The sequence below is a fragment of the Falco rusticolus genome, chromosome Z (genome assembly GCF_015220075.1).
Source record: "Falco rusticolus isolate bFalRus1 chromosome Z, bFalRus1.pri, whole genome shotgun sequence".
In the NCBI taxonomy this organism is placed as follows: domain Eukaryota; kingdom Metazoa; phylum Chordata; class Aves; order Falconiformes; family Falconidae; genus Falco; species Falco rusticolus.
The window spans coordinates 38,413,435-38,434,064 of NC_051210.1; positions in this window are offsets into that span (position 1 = coordinate 38,413,435).

Below are 20,630 nucleotides of genomic sequence, written 5' to 3' on the forward strand. Positions count from 1 at the left end.
TTTGTTTGTTTGTGTTTGGGGTGGGTTTTCGTATGTTTTGTTCCCCCCTACCCACCCAAAACTTTTTTTTTTCTTTTTCTTTTTTTTTTTTTTTTTTGTGTACGAGTGTGTGGGTGGGAAGATGTGTGCTTCCTCTGTGCAGACACTTGCATTAAATCTTCTAAGGTTTCTCTTCTAATGTTCTTAAGTAGGAGTTACATATTTCATTCTTTTCATGGCACCTTTAATATTAAGAAGCAAACAGTGATTGCAGGAGCAGTTTTGAAAACAAATACTTAAAAAGAAGGGTACTGAAGAAGATTTAGTGATTAGGCTGGTGTTCATTATTGGTCCTATTGTAAAGGAGGAAGGAAAATTGTCTATGTTAAAAGTTCTTTGTCTCCCTTCCAAGAAAGAAACAGTTCAAACATAAAATGAGCAAATGCACCACTGGGGAAATCCCAAAGCCTTCCAGCTATGCTGTGAACAGCGATGAGTGCATTCAGGGAAGGAGCCAGTCAGCCAATCAACTAAAGGGCCACAAGCCTACAACAAAGTGTTGATTGACAATTCAGAATCAGGCAACAAAATTACTTGTCTTCAGTATGAATAATAAAAGTTTAGAATTTCTCAACAGAGGTGATTATAGACTGGAGAGGAAGGGGAGCTAGTATAAATAAAATGCCATGATATATTTTCCAAAATAGAGTAAATCCTGGGAAAAGGCCAATTAATTAATGTCACTCTTAATAATGATTTGTGGTGGTGTCTGTAACAGAAGATCCCTCAGACACTGCAAGCTGTTGCCTTAGAAATTGAGCCTCCCTAATTAGCTAGGTGACATACAAGGTGGATCCTTCAAGATGGTGCACCGTCTGGTCTGACTAACACGCAAAACAAGCATTGACAGCGATAAGGTTGGCAAAGATAAATGGAAATGAGAGCCCCAAGAACAACAGTGCAGGGAGCTGTTGTAGCAGGTCAGTGCTGAAAAAATCCTGGAGGCAAACTAGAGTTCAGACAATCTATAAAAAAGATATGCAAAATGGCATTTGAAACTGAAAAATGTTGCAGGGGTGGTCAGTACATATTTTTGAAGACCAAAGAAACACCTGGATAAAACAATTTATCAATGGACGATTGTCATAAACTCATACAGGGAAAAGGATCATAACTTTTAAAGTAACAATGTAGTATATAATTTTCAAAAACAAGGACGAATACTTCACTTTCAGCAAACAGCACTGCTGGGAAAAATTAATTATCGAGATGAAGTGCAGATTATTATTTCCTATAATGTAACAAAGATTATAGGTGCAGGGCATATACAAGTGAACAGAAATTACAGGCTAATAACCTCAGTAATAAAAAATAAAGAGTTGACAAATGAGTGAACACAGTGATACAGGTCATCTGCTTTGTGAAGATATCAGGAAAAGGAGGATGAGGTTCCAAGGTTATCATGTGAAGATTAAAAACAAAAACAGAAAAAGAAGCCTGTTATAAATGTATTTTAAATATGAATTTCACCTTTCTCAGAAATGTTGACATAAGTAGTATCATAACGCAGAGGAACTAATCTGATTAACAACTTGGAAATCTTGGCTATAATAATATTTGGTATGTACTGATACTCAAGTATCAGTCCAGTATCTTCCCGGGTAGAACAAATTGTTACCAGACTCCCTTCCACTCCTAGCAGACAGGAGAGCTGTGGAGTTTTGTGCTGGAAACAAAACACAACCACTAAAACAGTCTTTGGTGTACATGCCTTTGGTATAAAAAACACAGTTCAATGCAGTTCACTTAATTGCTAAGCCAATCCAACCAGGCATCGTGACAAACCATGGGTTGGGATATTATAATGTCCCCTTCTTCAGCCATCAGCACCATCTGGTAGACCCCCTTCTCCATTAGAGGAAAAGGCTGCATCGGTGTACAATTACGTCTCTGGTTTTTGTTTTTCACTGGATGTGATGTATTTGTAGTCCAGAAATCTTTGAGTGTGTTGCTGAAGACTCACCATTCACTGAGGAAGTTCTTCCCTCATTTGCCTTTACCTGTCTCATACTAAGCACTTGTACTCACAACGGTTGTTCTGCTTCCTAGTTCAAAGCCATTCTTGAAATCTAGCTCTTTGAAAAATTTTCCTTATTGTCTCCATAAATTATCATACTTCTGAGAAGTTTCATCTGGGTTTTCTTTTTCTTTTAGCATTTTCCCTTTAGCACAGATGTGAACATATCCTTGTCATTCTCCAGCTAAGGGTTCACTGTAGTGCTGAGGTGGTGAAAGCAGCCTTAAACCTGGTAGGACTCAAAAAGACAGTGGCTAGATAGGTCCATTTTCTTAAAGTTCAGTCTAGCATCCTAAGTTCCTGTCCATGCAGCCTCTTTCTGTGCTCATGACCATCCTTACATTCTAAATTGCCTTTGTCCTAAATGTTTCTTTCAAGATCTGAGCTATACAAACAAGATGGCATTCATGCCATTTGTAATTACTTGTAATTAATGGTGCACATAGATGTACCTTGTTTGCCTTTCAGCATCTGTGATGCCCTCAGTGATGTCTGCAAACATCTGGGAGTTGTGATCATTAATCAGCTTGATGACTACTGACTGCAGCTGGAAGGAAATGCTTCCCCTGTGATATGTCATGCATTCGTTTCCTTAAAACATTTTCTTTTTCTTTTTTTTTTTTTTTTTTTTTTTTTCTAGGAATACAGAAACTGCAAAAGTACTTTACAAAAACACTGGGATGAAAACACCAATCTGTTTCCAAGTAATAAGGGGATTAGGTGCCTAAATCACATGACCAAATTGTACAGTGAAATACATTTTAAAAGTGATTGAACTTCTTTCCTCGGAGGAAGTATAAAATTAGTCACTGTAAAATTCCAAGTTAATTTTGGATGTTACTTTCAAAGTTTCATTTGTGAAATATGTGCCATATTTTTTAACAAATTTTGGGGTTTTGAAATCTGTTTTATTGAAATGTAAGCAGGTGTAAAAGACTAGTTCTTTGATTCGTCTAACAACTGAAACATTAATTTTTATGTATAAATAAAGTTGTTTTCTTTTTGATTGACCTTTGAAATAATTGAAAAACATATCAATAGTTTTATTAAAAAACAATAAAACACTTCCAAATTTGAAGTTTATTTGTATATTAGGATTATTACAGAGTCAACTATACTTGTGAATTATTGCTGAAACACAGCCATGCACATTTAGATCAGTGTGTACAAAGCATGTATTAGACAGGAATTGATGTTATGCTATACATATTATCTGCGAAATTACTGCTAAAGAATTGGCCATTATTATCATACAACCAGAAATCCTAATCCACAGCACTTCTACATCTTATTGAATGTCTTGCATGTAAAATGAGTGAATTTGTGGTTACTGTGTGTTTTGAAAGTTGGATGAGGTCTTGAAACTGGCACAAAAGATGTCTCAGATTGATTTTGTAAGTGATAACACACTTTTCATGCTTTCATGAAGCTATTGTCTATATACCAAGATTATATACTATTTTTACTAGACTGGAAAAGTCAATGATTGACCTCTGTTCCTCCAGGAACGAGTGATACATGTTGCTTCTGCAGTAAAAAGTTATGCTGTAGTCAGTTGCTCTTTACTACAGTATGCACCTATCCAGAAAATTTACTATATCTGTAACTGGGGCACTAAGAGGCTGAGGTTAATTTTATTAGTGCAATTGAAAGGTGTGACAGCAGCTTACACACAATGTAATTGGGATGGATTAGAGCTGTCTTGCTTGGGCACTGACAGTCTTTGGCTTCAATAGCAAAGGACTAACACTTGACTTCTTCCTACCATGGTTATGTGGTGGCAGAGCTCGTTCAGAATCTCCAGAGTTGATGTTCCATGTCCAATGACAGCATAGATATATATGAAGTTGCATCCAGTTAGCTGACATGAAAGTATGCTCAGGATAAAAGATTTTGGATAACATATGCTCTGCTTTCTTTTGCATAGGATAGCAATTCAGGTTATCTCAAGTGACTCTGAAGTAAACTGAGCCTCATTTTCTCAGGAGCAGCTGAGCATTTTGAGCCTACCAATTCCTCCTAAATCTGATTTTTTTTCTTTTTTTCTGTGTCACAAAGGAATTTTGTTAGATGCCATCTCAAACCACAATTTCAATTTCAAAGAAAGACTAAATTTTGGCTGAGTGCAAATATAACTTATTAGTACACTTTTGTTTCATTTGGAATGAAAATGAGTGTAATAGAGCAGAAGTTTTCTGTCAGAGTAGAATACTAGTTTGGTGTCAGGGCATCTTCAAACTTGAAAGTAACATTTGTTTCCTCTCTTATCAGTGTGGTAAAAATGCAGAGGCAAGGATATTATATCAATAAAAATGTTAGCAACTTTTTAGCCTACAATTCACTGAATTGACTTTGTCATATAACTAAAATAATTTCAGCTATTATATATTATTGTTGTTAATTAGAGTAAGCATAAAAATCCCTGGATTTTTACCATGTACATGTCACATAAGAGAGGTATGAAATATGCTCTTCCACTTTGCTTTATACTTTGTATATATATATATTTATATATATGTTTTATTTTTTTATATATGCTTTCTAAGATACATGTGGATTTTCTCATTATAAATCTACAAAGATGGATTTAATTTATCTTCAAAAAATTTTTTTTTGGTGACTATCATTTTAAAAATCCATATTCAGACCTGGGTGGAAATGAACACATTTAATTAAGATACTATTGGGAAAAGTGTACAGAATAGCAGCTGGAACTGCCTATACAGATTTCTAGTGTTTTTTAAGAGTTTACTTTTTAATCATTGCAAACAGGAAATTTAATTGCCAGATGAACATAAATAACAACAAAGACTCCATGACTCAGCATAAAGCTGTAAACCTAAAGGGGTCATAAAATATGAAATGCTCTATTAAAAAAGGCTTATATGAAAACATAAACAAAACATTTGCATTCTGGCTCCAGTCAGTGAATACTGTTTAACAGTTCAAAGGAGCAGAAAAATATATCCTCTTCTATGCAAGCTCTTAAAAAATGTTAAATAATACTAAATGAATAGATAAGTTGTGTCATTTGACGAGACTTTATTTTTACCTAGTTTGAAATGTATTTAGATGAGTTTCATATTTTTATACAGAATGGTATTTATTTGTGTAAGTAAGCATGTATGTGCTGTGTTGCTATCAGCAGTATAGAAAATAAATTAGTATCATTTCTTCCCATTTACAGGCAAATTTGACAACATGAAATGGACAGAAACAAATTCCCTCTGTCACTCTTAAAATAAGATCTTCACTAAATACTGGGTTTACCTTGAAACTCTGTGTGTCATTTTTGTCATTCTTTATAATTCGTGAATATTCACAGTAGTTATATGAAGTGCATATACTACTATATATAGACATACTGCTGATTTTTAAATATATACATTTTTACCATCTGTATGAAGGGATATATATATATATATGTGTAAAAATGGACACAGTCCAAGTGGACACAGGCAAAAGAGATTGGTTTCACAAACCAATTCAATTACTGATTCAATCTACTTCTATAAAATGTACCACAATATAAACATTTTCATCCTCATACATAAATACATTTGATACTATGTAGCAAATTCCCATACTAAAATTTAACAGTGTTGGTGGGAAAGCTAGGGACCAGTTTGAATCCATAAAACAAAAAAAGAGCCAATAAACAACAACAACAAAAAAAAATTAAGGGCATCAGCCAAAACTCGAACAAAAAATCCTTATATCTGAAAATCAAAATTTTTGCTCCCCTAAAGAAAAGCAGTGTAAGTACTAATAATGATTCATAAAATCATAGAATGCCACAGTCAGGGACACCTTCCACCAGACCAGGTTGCTCAAAGCCCTGTCCAGCCTGTCCTTGAATGCTTCCAATGACGAGACATTCACAATTTCTCTGTGCAACATGTTCAGTGCTTTACCTACAATTCTTGTAGTAAAGAATTTCTTCCCGTTGTCTAATTTCAATCTGCTCTCTCTCAGTTTAAAGCCATTCCCCCTCGTCCTATCGCTGCATGCCCTTGTGAAAAGTCCCTCTCCAGCTTTCTTGTAGGCCCACTTTAGGTCTACTGGAAGGCTGCTGTAAGGTTTCTCCAGAGCCTTCTCCAGGCTGACCAACCCCAACTGCTCAGCCTGTCTTCATAGGAGAGGTGCTGCAGCCTTCTGATCATCTTTGTGGCCCCCCTCTGGGCTCATTCCAACAGGTCATGTCCTTCCTATGTTGGGAGCCTCACAGCTGGACAGAGTACTCCACATGGGGTCTCACCAGACCAGAGTAGAGGGACAGCACCACCTCAGTCAACCCGATGGTCACGCTTTTTGTGATGCAGCCCAGGATATGGTTGTCTTTCAGGGCTGCAAGTGCACATTGTCAGGCCACGCTGCGTTTCTCCTCAAACCAACACCCCCAAGCACTTCACCTCAGGGCTGCTCCCTATCCGTTCTCTTCCCAGCCTGTATTTGTGCTTGAGATTGCCCTGACCCATGTGCAGGACCTTGCACCTGGTCTTGTTGAACTTCATGAGGTTTGTCCACCTCTCAAGCCTGTCAAGGTCCCAGCAGACAGCACCCCTTTCCTCCAGCGTGTTGACCGCACCACACAGCTTGGTGTCATCAACAAACTCTCTGAGGGTGCTCTCAACCCCAGCATCTATGTTGCCTACAAGGATATTAAACAGCACTGGTCCCAACACTGACCCCTGAGGAATACCTCTTGTCACTGGTCTCCACTTAAACATCAAGCTGTTGACCACAACTCTGAGTGCAACCGCTGAGCCAATTCCTTATCCACCAAGTGCTCCATCCACCAAGGCCACGTCTCCCCAGTTTAGAGACAAGGATGTCGTCCAGGACAGCATCCAACACCTTGCGGAAGTCCAGGTATGTGACATGAGTTGCTCTTCCCTTATCCACCGATGCTGTAACCCTGTTGTGGAAGGCCACCAAACTTGTCAGGGGTGATCTGCTCCTAATTGAAGCCATGCTGGCTGTCACCAGTCACCTCCTTATTGTCTGTGTGCCTTCACATAGTTTCCAGGAAGATCTGCTCCATGATCTTGCCAGGTACTGAAGTTAGGCTGGCCTATAGTTCCCCAGGTCTTCCTTTTTTTTCCTTTTTAAAAATGGGGGTTTATGGTTCCCCTTTTCCAGTCTGTAGGAACTTCACCAGACTGCCACAACTTCTCAAATATGTTGAATATATACTATAACTTATTTTGATTGGCAAACAGACCAGTTTGGTTTGGCAGCAGCATGTAATAATAGTCTCTAATACAATGAAAACTCACAACATTCATTCATGCTGATAATTATATTTGTCTTGACTTTTAGTTCATAAAGGTGAAGTATAATCAAACAGGTGGTGTCTGTCCTCACTCAATGTACCTGACATTTCTTTTGATTTTTAATTTATGTATCAGTAAACCAAATTTTTAAAGTAACTACCCTCACCTCAAATACAATCAAATGGTGTTCTTAATACAAAGACAGACATGCTCAGAGAATTATAAATATGAAGCCAAGCAACATAGCACTCAATAATTCACGCTTATCTGGAAGAAGATTTTATTAATATGAACAATCCCTTTAATAGCAAAATACTGAGGTTTTGACCTCCTCTGGAAAACAAATGGAATATTTCAGAACAGACGTAGTGTTAAGGGCTGTTCTTCTTATGGTTCACAAGCAAATGACATCCACAGACAACTGACATGTACACAGTCTAGGGATGGTACAGACACTCAGCACCTTCCAGCAGTCTGCAACAGGCACATGGGCTATGACCTGTGGTCCTGATCCAATTGCTACTGCTGAGCTCCTCACACACCTCACTCACATCAGTCTCCCAGGCAGCTGTCACTTAGGCCTTGCAGCACTCACAGACATAGGATAGGGTGAGATTATGCAGAGATAGTGAAAACGGGATTTGATATGAAGATAAGATGGGCTGCAGCAACCAAGTGCAAGTCTCAGTAAGAAAATGTATTTGATCTGGCTGAGATGGAGTTACATTTCCCCACAGCAGTTCTCATAGTGATGTGCTTTGTATTGGTAGCTAGAAGATTCATAACTCATGAGTGTTTTGACTACTACTGAGCAGTGCTTGCACAGCATCAGGGTTGTCTGTCCAACCTTCACTCCTCACCAGTAGGCTGGGGGCAGGAAAGATCTTGGGAAGGGACATAGCCAGGACAGCTGACACAAACTGATCAGAGGGATATTCCATGCCATATGAAATCTGCTCAGCAATAAAAGCCAAAAGAAAGGGCAGGGTAAGCATTGGGGGTGGGGTGGGGGGTGGGGTGAGGGGATGGGGGTGGGGGAGGGGCATTTGTTATTTATGATATTTGTCTTCCAGAGCAGCCACTATGCATACTGAAGCCCTGCTTCCCGGGAAGTGGTTGACCATCACCTGCTGATGGGAAGTAGAGAATAACTTTTTTCCCCCTGTTTTGCTTCTGCCTGTGACCTTTGCTATTGCTTTGTTAAACTGCCTTTATGTTGACATAAAAGGGCTTTTTAATCTTATTCCTGACACCACACCCTTCTTGAGAAGGGGAGTGATAGAGCAGCTTGGTGGGCATCTGGCATGCATTCACGGTCAAAGCACCATAGAAAAAAGCATACTGACTGACTCACTTTACATTTGACTAGTCTCTTTTATACCCATTTCTGCCTGTCTCCCTTTTGTTCCTCCCCAGTCCTCTTCTTGTCCCCAGTTCTTTATGAGTTTTCACTTTTCCACTAGCGTCCCAACATCCTGAACCCTCTGGTCTGCATCCTCTGTCAGCTACAAAGCCCTTTTTTTCCTGCAGTTCCTTCGCAGCCCATCAGTTAGTGTGACTGACCAGGTTTGTTTGGTTTTTTCTCCATTATGCTTGCCTGTCAGCTTTGAGTCTCTGTATATTTTTTTTTTTACGGCTTCTTCCTTTTGCTTGCCATCCTTTTTGATAAAGTTCTCAGTCGGGTAACCTACTGAATTGAACCTTCCCATGTTCCTGTACCCTTATCAATGAGTATGACTGCTTCCCTTATTATTTGTTTGTCAGATTTGTATCTCTGTGTCTTCTTGCTTATGGCTTCCTCCCTTAATTATTATTCTATTTTGCTTTAAAAGGTCCTTGGACAAAGAACGTTAAGGCAGCTGTTGCTCTTTCCTTCTACATACCTTTCCACTGAGTATCTTTAAAAACTCCAGTTGACGACAGGTTGCTTGATTAAAGCAAGCTTCTGTTAGAAATATATCTTGTTTAAGGTATTGTTGGCTACTATTTTATGGGATTCTTCAGTGTACACATAGAGGCAGGGAGCTTAAGTTTTACTATAATGATCACTTCAGTTTTAAGAGCTTTGATCACTGTCGTGAGGAGATAGGGAGAAGCGTAACCCCCCTTTCCTCTTCTTTCACAGGATAGCAAGACTAAGATTTACAGATAAAATTAACCCTCCTTTTCTCTGTCCTTTTCTTCCAATAATAGAATGTTGTTAAAGTAATTGCAAAGCTTCTACGGATATGTGAGTAGGAGCAAAGAAGTGATAGAGGGAAGAAAGGGAAATCTCTTTAACTAAGCTAAAGCAAGAATCCAGAAAAGTGAGAAGACATTTACTACTTTGACAAATCTCTAAAAATTTGCAGATATTTGGTCTGATTCTGTGTGTCTAAGACTGACTGACAGCAAATACACCACTACCAAAAATAACATCCTTAGTACATAATCTAAGAAAAGTGTAAAGGGATCCTAAAGGAGTTAAGGTACCTGTAAAAGGCAGAAGGAGAGCTTAAGCTATCTACTGTACACTGCTTGTTTTAAAGATACATTTTCTCCAGTTATTTCTACTTTATTTTTTTATACTTCAGGTCCTGGTACACTTACCTTCTGCAATTGAATTTGTAATTTGTCACTTGCAGAGACAGTAGCACCCTCTTGCCTATAGAAATGGGAGATGCAGGTCTGCTCCTTAGCCAATGTCTTTCATGACAGCAGTTCTTTCCCCTTTCATTATGTGCAAGACAGAAAATGCAGTGCCTGAGGAGATGAGAAGAGCAGAAGCAGGTTTTAAGATAATTGGTTTATTTTTCAAAATCTGTATGTAGACTACAGAAAAACACTTGGTGAAGAAAAGGATGAGGTTAGAATGATTTTAGTGTATTAGGCAAGTTGATTCACTTTAAATAGGGAAAGTAGGGGAAAAAGGCAAAGAGAGAACTTTTCATTATTATATTGTTATTTAATGAAGCATTAGAACTTTATCTGAGGATTTCATTCAGTAGCAGAAGTAATATCAGGATTTATTTTTTTCCATTTGTTATAAAAATGAGTGAACAATACTGGCCTATTTTCTTGTCTTTGTTTAAACTAGTAAAGTTAATTCTAGTGTCTGTTTTCACTTCTAGAAAAAACTATGAACACATCTGGTTTATTGAAAAGCATGTACAGCAATAGATTGCTCACAGTTGGCATCACTGTGCCTCATGATTCAATTTCTGGCTGCTGACTGGTGTACTACAGCAGTCAAAAAAATTACAAGAATGATTACAGAAAATAGAAACTGCTGAACCATTTATAGTGTGGATGTTGCTATACATAGCACACACTTCATCAATAAGAACACAGGGCCAAGTCAATGCCAGTTAATTGTCTCTGTCTCAATGTTCAAAACCACCGATGGGCTAAAGCCAAAACAGCATAGTAGGCTTTTGAAAGCAGAACATTAGTCTCTGGCCTTCATAGACAACTTGTTGAAGTATGAGCTGGGTAAGTAGAGAGTGAGGTGGAAAGAAAACTGGCTGAATGGATGGGCCTAGAGGGTGGTGATCAGTGACATGAAGTACAACTGTAGGCCAGTAACCAGTGATGTAACCCAGGGGTCAATAGTTGTTCCAGTTCTGTTCAATATCTTCATTAATGATCTGGATGCTAAGGCACAGTTTACATTCAGCAAGTTTTCTGATAATACAAAACTAGGAAGAGTGGCTGATGCATCAGAGGGTTGTGATACCATCCAGAGGGACCTTGAGGAGTCAGCAAAATGAGGTGACAGGAACCTCCTGGAATTCAGCACAGAAAAGTACAAAGTCTTGCGCCTGGGGAAGATTAACAATACACCAGTATACATGAGGCTTCCTGGCTGGAAAGCAGCTTTGCAGAAAATTACTTGGAGGCCCTGGTAGATACCAAGTTGGCCAAGTTGATGTCCCTTGCCATAAAGAAGGCTAATGATATGCTGGGCTGCATTAGGAGGCCTGTTGCCAGCAGATCAAGAAGAAGATCTCTGGAGTATTGTGTCTATCTCTGGGCTCCCCAGTACAAGAAAGAGAAGGAGCTACTAAAGTAACTAGTAAAAGAGTTCAGACAAAGGCCACTAAGATTATTGAGAGACTTATGCATAACCCATGAAGGAAAGACTGAGGGCTGGGACAATGCAGCCTCAAGGAGAGGTCTGAGGAGGGATGTCATCCATGTGTACAAATGCCTGAAGGAAAGCTGTAAAGAAGACAGAGCCAGACTTTCTTCAGTGGTGCCTAGTGATAGGTTGAGAGGTAGTCTGCATAAACTGAAACACTAGATGTTCCTCCTGAACATCAGGAAAAACATTTTTACCATGAAAGTAACTGATCAATGGGACAAGATGCCTAGAGTGGTTGTGGGGTCCCCATCCTTGGAGACCTTCAGAAGCTATCTGCACATGTTTCTGGTCAATGTGCTGTATGTGAGCCTGTTTCAGTAGGCATGTTAAACCAGATGACCTCCAGAGGTCCCTTCCAACCTCAACCATCCTGTCATTCTGGCTTGAAAATAAGTATTTGTTCTACTGCAATGGAAGGATATCTGAGTCTGGTTATGTTTTTGTTATACGTGTCTTCTAGCCCTGGTTAGTTCCTTTTGCTTATGTATGCACACCAATAAGAAAATAAATCATGTAAAAAATTTGGGTTTCGGTATTGAAATATAGAAGAATACAATGAGATTTATAGAAATTTGAATAGAGACAAACAGGGAGGAGAATCAAAAGGTTAGATGCATTTAAATTGTATCTATTAGGCATCTTCTGTGTGGTTTCCCCCTTCTGACTGATTGGCCTGCTGCTACACAATGTTAAAAGATGTAGGATGAAACAGTTACCTCAGAACCCTAATAGTTAATTAGAACTATTAGGTTATAGATGAGAAATATCAGTCTTAAACTAAGGTCTGAAAATGAATGAAATATTTTCATCACAGAAAAGAAAATAAATAAGTGTTTACTGCTAAAGTTGATGAATATGTCGTTTTGGCCACAAACCTTTTTGGTAAGTTTAAAAGCAAGTAAGCAAGTAATCGTCACTAAAAAAATAAAAGTTAAAAAAACAGTTTTCTGTTAATAAAATAATATTGACTTTACATGGCAAATTTTTGGTAGCAGGGTTTACAGGGAGCTGCAGGAGTGGCCTCTGTGAGATGAGGTGGGGCTGTCTCATGCTGGACGGACCCAATTTCGGCTGGCTCAGGACAGAAGCCATCACAAGACATAGCTGAGCCCAGCTGCAAACCTGATAGTGCCTCTGAGAAAACATATTTAAGAAAGGATAAAAAACATTGTGGATGAGTTGTGAGACAGAGGAGTGAGAAAAAATGTGAGGTAAACAACTTTGCAGACACCAATATCAGAGAAGGAGGGGTAGGAGATGCTCCAGGCCCCAGAACACAGATTCCCCTGAAGCCACATGAAGACCAAGGTGAAGCAGGTGTCCTTCTGCAGACTGTGGAGAGGACCTCAGTGAAACAGGTAATCCCTGCAGCCTGTGAAGACCATCCCAGATCAGATACCCACACTTCAGCCTGTGGCAGGCCCCATGCTGCAGCAGGTGGACGTGCCGTGAAGGAAGCTGCAGCCCATGGGAAACCCACACAGGAGCAGGGTCCTGGCAGGAGCTGTGGCTTGTGAAAGGAGCCCTTGTGGAGCAGGTGTTCTGGCAGAAACTGTAGCCTCTGAAGAGCCCCCGCTGGAGCAGCCTGTTCCTGAAAGACTGTAGTCTGTGAAAGGATATATGCTAAAGCAGTTGTCTTTTTTCTCACCATCAAACTATATTTAAATTGGCAATAAATTGAATTAATTTTGCCCAAGGTGAGTTTGTTTTGCCTCTGACACTAATGGATAAGTAATCTCTCTGTCTTTATACTAACCCATGAGCTTTTCCATCTTATTTTTGTCTGACTGTCCTGTTGAGGAAGGGGAGTGAGAAAGCAGCTGGATGGGGATCTGGCAGCCAGTCAGAGTCAGCCCGCTACAAATATTTTTTTAGTGAGTGTGTACAATAATTCATAAGTCTTGGTCCTTTCAGGAATGGTAATTTTTTCTGTTACATTCTGTTATCTTTTATGATATATGCTACTCATTTCCTTTCATTACCAGACAATGGTCTTGGGACTTTTTTTATTTTATTTTAATTTTTGTATTGAATATGTCAAATATTCCCCAAACTGAGTGTGATGAAGTCTGTCAGGAACAGCTACTAAAGCCTGCTGTTGCCAACAATTCTGTGCATTGAATTCAACTGGTATTTGATGTTTTGACAAACTAAAGTGTTTTCAGTGTGGTACTCAGTAGTTCTCATATTTTTATTTAGTAGTCTATATTTATTAGAAAATTCACTTTGCATTGATCATGATGTATAGCTTACCTAGCCATTTTTCAGTAGAAGGGACTTTGTATGGAGAGGGAACTGAACTATTTATTTATACATATTGATCAGAAGGGAATATTTAGAGGGTGATTTTAACTTAGTAATATGAAAGAGAATATCCTCACACCACTACAGTATGATTCTTTAGCAGAAAACATTGATACACGATTAAATAGGAGGCATTACTAACACCTCCAAACTGACATGCCATCGGTAAGGACTCTTTCACTGAAAGTAATCTGTTGTGAGCTCATGAGAGTGCTTATAGAAAACTAAGAAATTTGTAAAAGTATAATTGGCAAAGCTGTTAATTTCCTAACATGGAACTTGAACAAGATCCTAATCACCACTTATTTCTATGCAAATGATAAAAGGAATTATGAATCATCTCAGTAAAAAACAGACTTAGTCACTGTCTGCTAGTTTTTCATCAGTCACAATGAAGATGAACTCACCCCACAAGTCAATGAATTTTCCTCACTTTCTTTTCTTTTTTATAATATATTTTGAGATTCATTAATTGTTCAGAAGTAAACCCTTCCATCAATTCACCCCCACATAATTTTGCATCCCTCAAATATGTAGTGGTGTTGTTGCATTTATATAATTGCAAAATTAAGCTGAGTGGCAGCTAGAAACAAAAGAAAAAATAATTTTCTCTTTCACTGTACCTGACATTATGTAAAGTAAGTCACAGGGTACAAGAAAAGTTAGAACTGTAAATATCTGTACAGGGTAGGGTATCACATTTCTTGAGTTCAAGTTTTATTTCTATCAATCCTGTCTCTATGCAAGATAAACACTTTAGAGAACATGTAAATCCTGAGCAATAACCCCATCTCTCATTATCTTATTCAGCATTTTCAAACTATTCATGTTAACTTCTCTCTAATATTCCCATTCAGTAATACAACAGATAATATTTTGTATGGTCCTGTGTGAATACTAAATATAATTACTTTTAAACTATATTGTTTACTGTGTTTACATAGTTGCTTATGTTGACTGTTGAAGTTGGGTGCCTTTTTGTGAAGAGAAAAAGAATAAATTGTGCAATCTCATGAGTTTACACAACAACTTTTCTCCTGACAGCAACACCCTATGTCTTCCAGATAGTTGAAAATTAAATTTGTATTGTGTAGAATCACAGAATAATAAGATGGTTTGGGTAAGAAGAACACCTCAAAGATAACCTAGTTCCAATCCTCCTGCCACAGTCAGGGACACCTTCCACCAGACCAGGTTGCTCAAAGCCCTGTCCAGCCTGTCCCTGAATGCTTCCAATGACGAGACATTCACAATTTCTCTGTGCAACATGTTCAGTGCTTTACCTACAATTCTTGTAGTAAAGAATTTCTTCCCGTTGTCTAATTTCAATCTGCTCTCTCTCAGTTTAAAGCCATTCCCCCTCGTCCTATCGCTGCATGCCCTTGTGAAAAGTCCCTCTCCAGCTTTCTTGTAGGCCCACTTTAGGTCTACTGGAAGGCTGCTGTAAGGTTTCTCCAGAGCCTTCTCCAGGCTGACCAACCCCAACTGCTCAGCCTGTCTTCATAGGAGAGGTGCTGCAGCCTTCTGATCATCTTTGTGGCCCCCCTCTGGGCTCATTCCAACAGGTCATGTCCTTCCTATGTTGGGAGCCTCACAGCTGGACAGAGTACTCCACATGGGGTCTCACCAGACCAGAGTAGAGGGACAGCACCACCTCAGTCAACCCGATGGTCACGCTTTTTGTGATGCAGCCCAGGATATGGTTGTCTTTCAGGGCTGCAAGTGCACATTGTCAGGCCACGCTGCGTTTCTCCTCAAACCAACACCCCCAAGCACTTCACCTCAGGGCTGCTCCCTATCCGTTCTCTTCCCAGCCTGTATTTGTGCTTGAGATTGCCCTGACCCATGTGCAGGACCTTGCACCTGGTCTTGTTGAACTTCATGAGGTTTGTCCACCTCTCAAGCCTGTCAAGGTCCCAGCAGACAGCACCCCTTTCCTCCAGCGTGTTGACCGCACCACACAGCTTGGTGTCATCAACAAACTCTCTGAGGGTGCTCTCAACCCCAGCATCTATGTTGCCTACAAGGATATTAAACAGCACTGGTCCCAACACTGACCCCTGAGGAATACCTCTTGTCACTGGTCTCCACTTAAACATCAAGCTGTTGACCACAACTCTGAGTGCAACCGCTGAGCCAATTCCTTATCCACCAAGTGCTCCATCCACCAAGGCCACGTCTCCCCAGTTTAGAGACAAGGATGTCGTCCAGGACAGCATCCAACACCTTGCGGAAGTCCAGGTATGTGACATGAGTTGCTCTTCCCTTATCCACCGATGCTGTAACCCTGTTGTGGAAGGCCACCAAACTTGTCAGGGGTGATCTGCTCCTAATTGAAGCCATGCTGGCTGTCACCAGTCACCTCCTTATTGTCTGTGTGCCTTCACATAGTTTCCAGGAAGATCTGCTCCATGATCTTGCCAGGTACTGAAGTTAGGCTGGCCTATAGTTCCCCAGGTCTTCCTTTTTTTTTCCTTTTTAAAAATGGGGGTTTATGGTTCCCCTTTTCCAGTCTGTAGGAACTTCACCAGACTGCCACATCTTCTCAAATATGATGGAAAATGGATTAGCCACTTAATCCGCTAGTTGCCTCATGACCCACAGGTGCATCTCATCAGATCCCATGAGATTATTTACATCCACATTCCTTAGTTGGTCTTTAACCTGATCATCTGCTACAGTGGGCATGGGCTGTTTATCCTCTTACTCCCTGCCTTTGTCTTCTGTGATGTTGCTGTGATGGAGAGACGGGACACAGCTTGATGCAAGCAAATGTCGATTTATTGTATAGAAACACGGGTATATATGCTTTCAGAAGTCATGCATTTTGAACAGATTGGTTCTTTTGAGCTAAGCATTGCATACTAGGCAATCCCCGATTGGTGGTTAACTACCACCAATTAACAGCAAGGTGTTACCTTTCTTTGGCGCCATCCTTGGCGCCATCCGTCCCCACTCCCCTATGCTCTCTCAGCATGACTCATCCTGTTAATTGTTGTGTCTATACAAGCTCCAGCACATTCCCCTCAGCTAACTGGTTGCCACGCATGGTCCTAGTTTCCAGCCCGCTCCTGCATGACATGAGTGCTGTGGCTGGAGCACTTGCCAATGAAGGCTTATGCAAACAGTTGCTCTGAGCCTTCTCTGTTTCCTAGGTAATGAGGTCTCACATTTCCTTCCAGAAAGTGTCTACATTTTCCATAGTCTTCTTTTTATCACCAACATACCAATAAAGGTTTTCTTGTTGCCTTTGACATATTTAGGCAGATTTAATTCTATCGGGGCTTTACCTTTCCTAACCTGATCTCTGGCTGCTTGGACAATTTATCTGTATTCCTCTCAGGCTACCTGTCCTTGCTTTTGCCTTCTGTAGGCTTCCTTTTTGTGTTTCAGTTTGTCCAGGAGCTCCTTGTTCAGTCATGCAGGCCTCCTGGCATTTTTGCCTGACTTCCTCTTTGTTGGGATGCACTGTTCCTGAGCTTGGAGGAAGTGATCCTTGAATATGAACGAGCTTTCCTGAACCCCTCTTCCCTCCAGGTCTTTATCCCAGGGTACTCTACCAAGCAGATCCCTGAAGAGGCCAAAGTCTGTTCTCCTGAAGTCCAGGGTGGTGAGCTTGCTGTGTGCCCTCTTTGGTGACTTAAGGATCTTGAACTCACTGCAGTCAAAGCTGCCCTACAGCCCCTCCTTGCTGGTGAAAACAAGGTCCAGCATACCACCTCTTCTCATTGACTCCTCCATCACTTGGAGAAGGAAGTAATCAACACATTCCAGGAACCTCCTGGATTGCTTATGCTCTGATGTGTTGTCCCTCCAACAACTGGAGTGGCTGAAGTCCCCCATAAGGACCAGGGATTGTGAAGGTGAGGCTGCTCCCATCTGTCTGTAGAGGGCCTCATCCTCTTGGTCTTCCTGGTCAGGCAGCCTACAACAGACTCCCACTACAATGTCACCTGTCCCTGCCTGCCCTTTGACGCTGACCCATAAGCTCTCACTTGGCTCTTTTTCCACGCCCAGACAGAGCTCCACACACTCCAGCTGGTCACGGAGGGCAACAGCCCCTCCTCTCCCCCACTGCCTGACCTTCCTAAAGAGCCTATATCTCCTTCCTTTGCAGCACTCCAGTCACAGAAGCCATCCCACCATGTCTCTGTAATGCTAGTAAGATCATAGCACTGCAGATGTGTGCATGTCTCTAACTCCTCTTGTTTATTCCCCCATGCTATGTGCATTAAGTTGGGCCCCAATGAAGCTGACTTGGAGTCACTGAAATTCTCCTGGCCAACCTGTGATCCCTTTCCAGGCTCTGTACATCTCTTGTTGGCATCGCATCAAACTGGAAGATGTGGGATGGATTCAGGTTCCCTTCTCTGGCAACTGTGAAACAACAGCAACAGATAGTAGTGGACTGTATGAGGCTTGGTAGTCTCTCAGTGACATCCCTGATATGATCCCCTGGTAAGTATCACACCTCTCTCCTGAGTGTGTCAGGTCAGCAAATGAGTGCCTCTGTACCTTTGAAAGGTAGCTACTACTATCACCCATCACCTTTTCTTAGTTGTGTTGGTTGTTATATGGGAAGCATATTAGGCTGCCTTACGCAGCTCCAGCATCGCACCTGGTGTGATGGGTCTTCCCACTTCAGTCTGCAGAGTGGTAAAGCAGTTCTGCAAGGGCACATCAGGCTTTGGGGGAAGTCTCTTCCTCCTGCAGATCCTTGATGTTATGATCTTCCATTCTTTTTCATTATTGGTCCCCTCCCTTCTGCATGTGCTGGTGGGAGAGTTTTTGGCTGTTTGGCCTTGGACTGTGGGTCCACGGCAGACTGCGCTTGGAACCAGCTGTTTAACTCCTTCTCAGCATCCCTGATGTTATGTAGCCTTCTCACTGCCTCCTGAAGCTCAGCCACCTGCTGCAGAAAGTCCTTCACTCAGGCATGCCTTTTGCAGATGGGTCTGCTGCCTGTCCCTGCCCCAGGAGAAAGGTCTGGGCATGTCCTGTGAGTCTCAGGTCTGCACTGTGGCCTCTCCTTTCAGCAGCTTCATCTGGGTGGAGGCATCAGCCATCACTGGGTTAGACAGTGTGGACCCCCCAGCTGGAGCTGCAGCCTTGGCTCTTAGACAAGTGCCCACTGTTCTGTTTTGAAGGTCAGGTAGTATGAGTGCCCTTGACCTGTGCAGATGGTTACTGATTGCTGTGTTATGTACACTTCAAGTGTTTCCACTTGGCCAGTGAAATGTCCCTTCTTCAAAGAGGTGCCCCCCTTCCCAACTGCCACAACTTACCCTGTTTGCCCCCTCTGGTTGCAATTTTCCTGGTCACTTGCATTCCCCAGGGCTGCCTTTTGTGGGAATGGGGGTGACTGCTGTTGTTCCTGGCTCTGTCCATGTCTTGTCAGCCCCTCTGCTGTGAGCTGCTGTCTCCTGGTGGGTCTCTGCACTCCCCTGGTGTTTCCCTGGCACAGAAACCCCACACTGTAAGCAGTGATCCCCATGCCATATAAGCTGTCATTCCTGACTGCTGTGGAACATGTGCACATGCACCAGAGCTGAGAGCCTTGGCAATACGTCTCTGAAGAGATGGCGGAACAGTCTTTGCATTGTCAATTAGAATTGTCTAATAGAGAAGTTGAAGATGTTAATATTTCAAAGCAATTACATTTGGTATTACCTAATTTTGGAGACTTTGCAGTCTCACTGGACACATCTGCTTCAGTTGATAACTTAGGAAAAAATTTCCCTGCCTTGTTCTTCATGACACTGAGTAATAGGTTAGATAGTTATGTGTGATATAGAAAGATTAGTATGGAATACAGTTTTGTTCATCTATTTGGAAAAAGTAAATAACGTAGGAGTTCACCTAGAGTTTGACTATAGACTTCATTGTAATAATAGAGATATGAAAAAGAGTTTCACTTCTGCAGTGTCTTTGAATCTGCAATTTTGGCCCAAACTAGCAAAAATACCAAAGTATACTATGTGCTATTTTTCTCTTTTTTGTGGTTTTTTTTATGCAGCAGAGTTATCAGTGTGAATGTAGAAAAAAAAATTGTAGCTACACAAGTTTATAAGGTAATATTTTCATAAATTCTTCTTTCAATCTGTCCAGAAATTTAACTCTTCCTGCCTGATTTACAGTCATCTATTTCTCTTAGGACTAATGATGCCTCTGCTTCCACAGGCATTTTGATCCTAGACCTAAAAAATCCATGACAACTTCTATTTTCAATAAATTGTAGTTTTCTAAGAAAAAATGTCCATCTTCAAAGCTTAATGACCAAACCGAGCCTGCCCTTTTTACGAGACACAAGGTTAGAACCAACAAACAAAGCAGCAATATGCCATGGTGACCCTGAGCAGAAGACCACTGTACACAGAGGAGCTGATGACCCACACAACAGCTAACCTGTGGAGGCGTGGGTCTGTATTGTGCTGTGCTGCATGTCCAGCATGGCTTTCAGAGTGTGTTGTGCTGCACAGATCTCTTGGCTGCAAGGAAAGCTCAGCCAGCTGGTAGCAACAGATGTGCCTGCAGGTAGCTCTCACTTGGTACCAGCAATTATGCCACCTGTGTGGCCTTGTCTTTATCTAAAAGTTCAGCCAGAAGCTCTGTGTAAAAATCCTTGGTGTTTGTTAGGGGAAATGATGGAAAAAGTTTAGGTTTTTTTCTTTTTAGTGAATGATCAAAATGGGGTACTTCACCACAGACAGCAGCTGCACCATGTGCTGTGTCCTGATCAGAGGCGCATTTGTTGTTGTGCAACTCCAGTTTCCAGCATTTGAGAAACGCAAGATTACTTATACTATCCTCTCTTTCTGTGTAGTGTTATCTTTCATAAACCGTATTTAAATTGATAAATTACAGTCTGAAT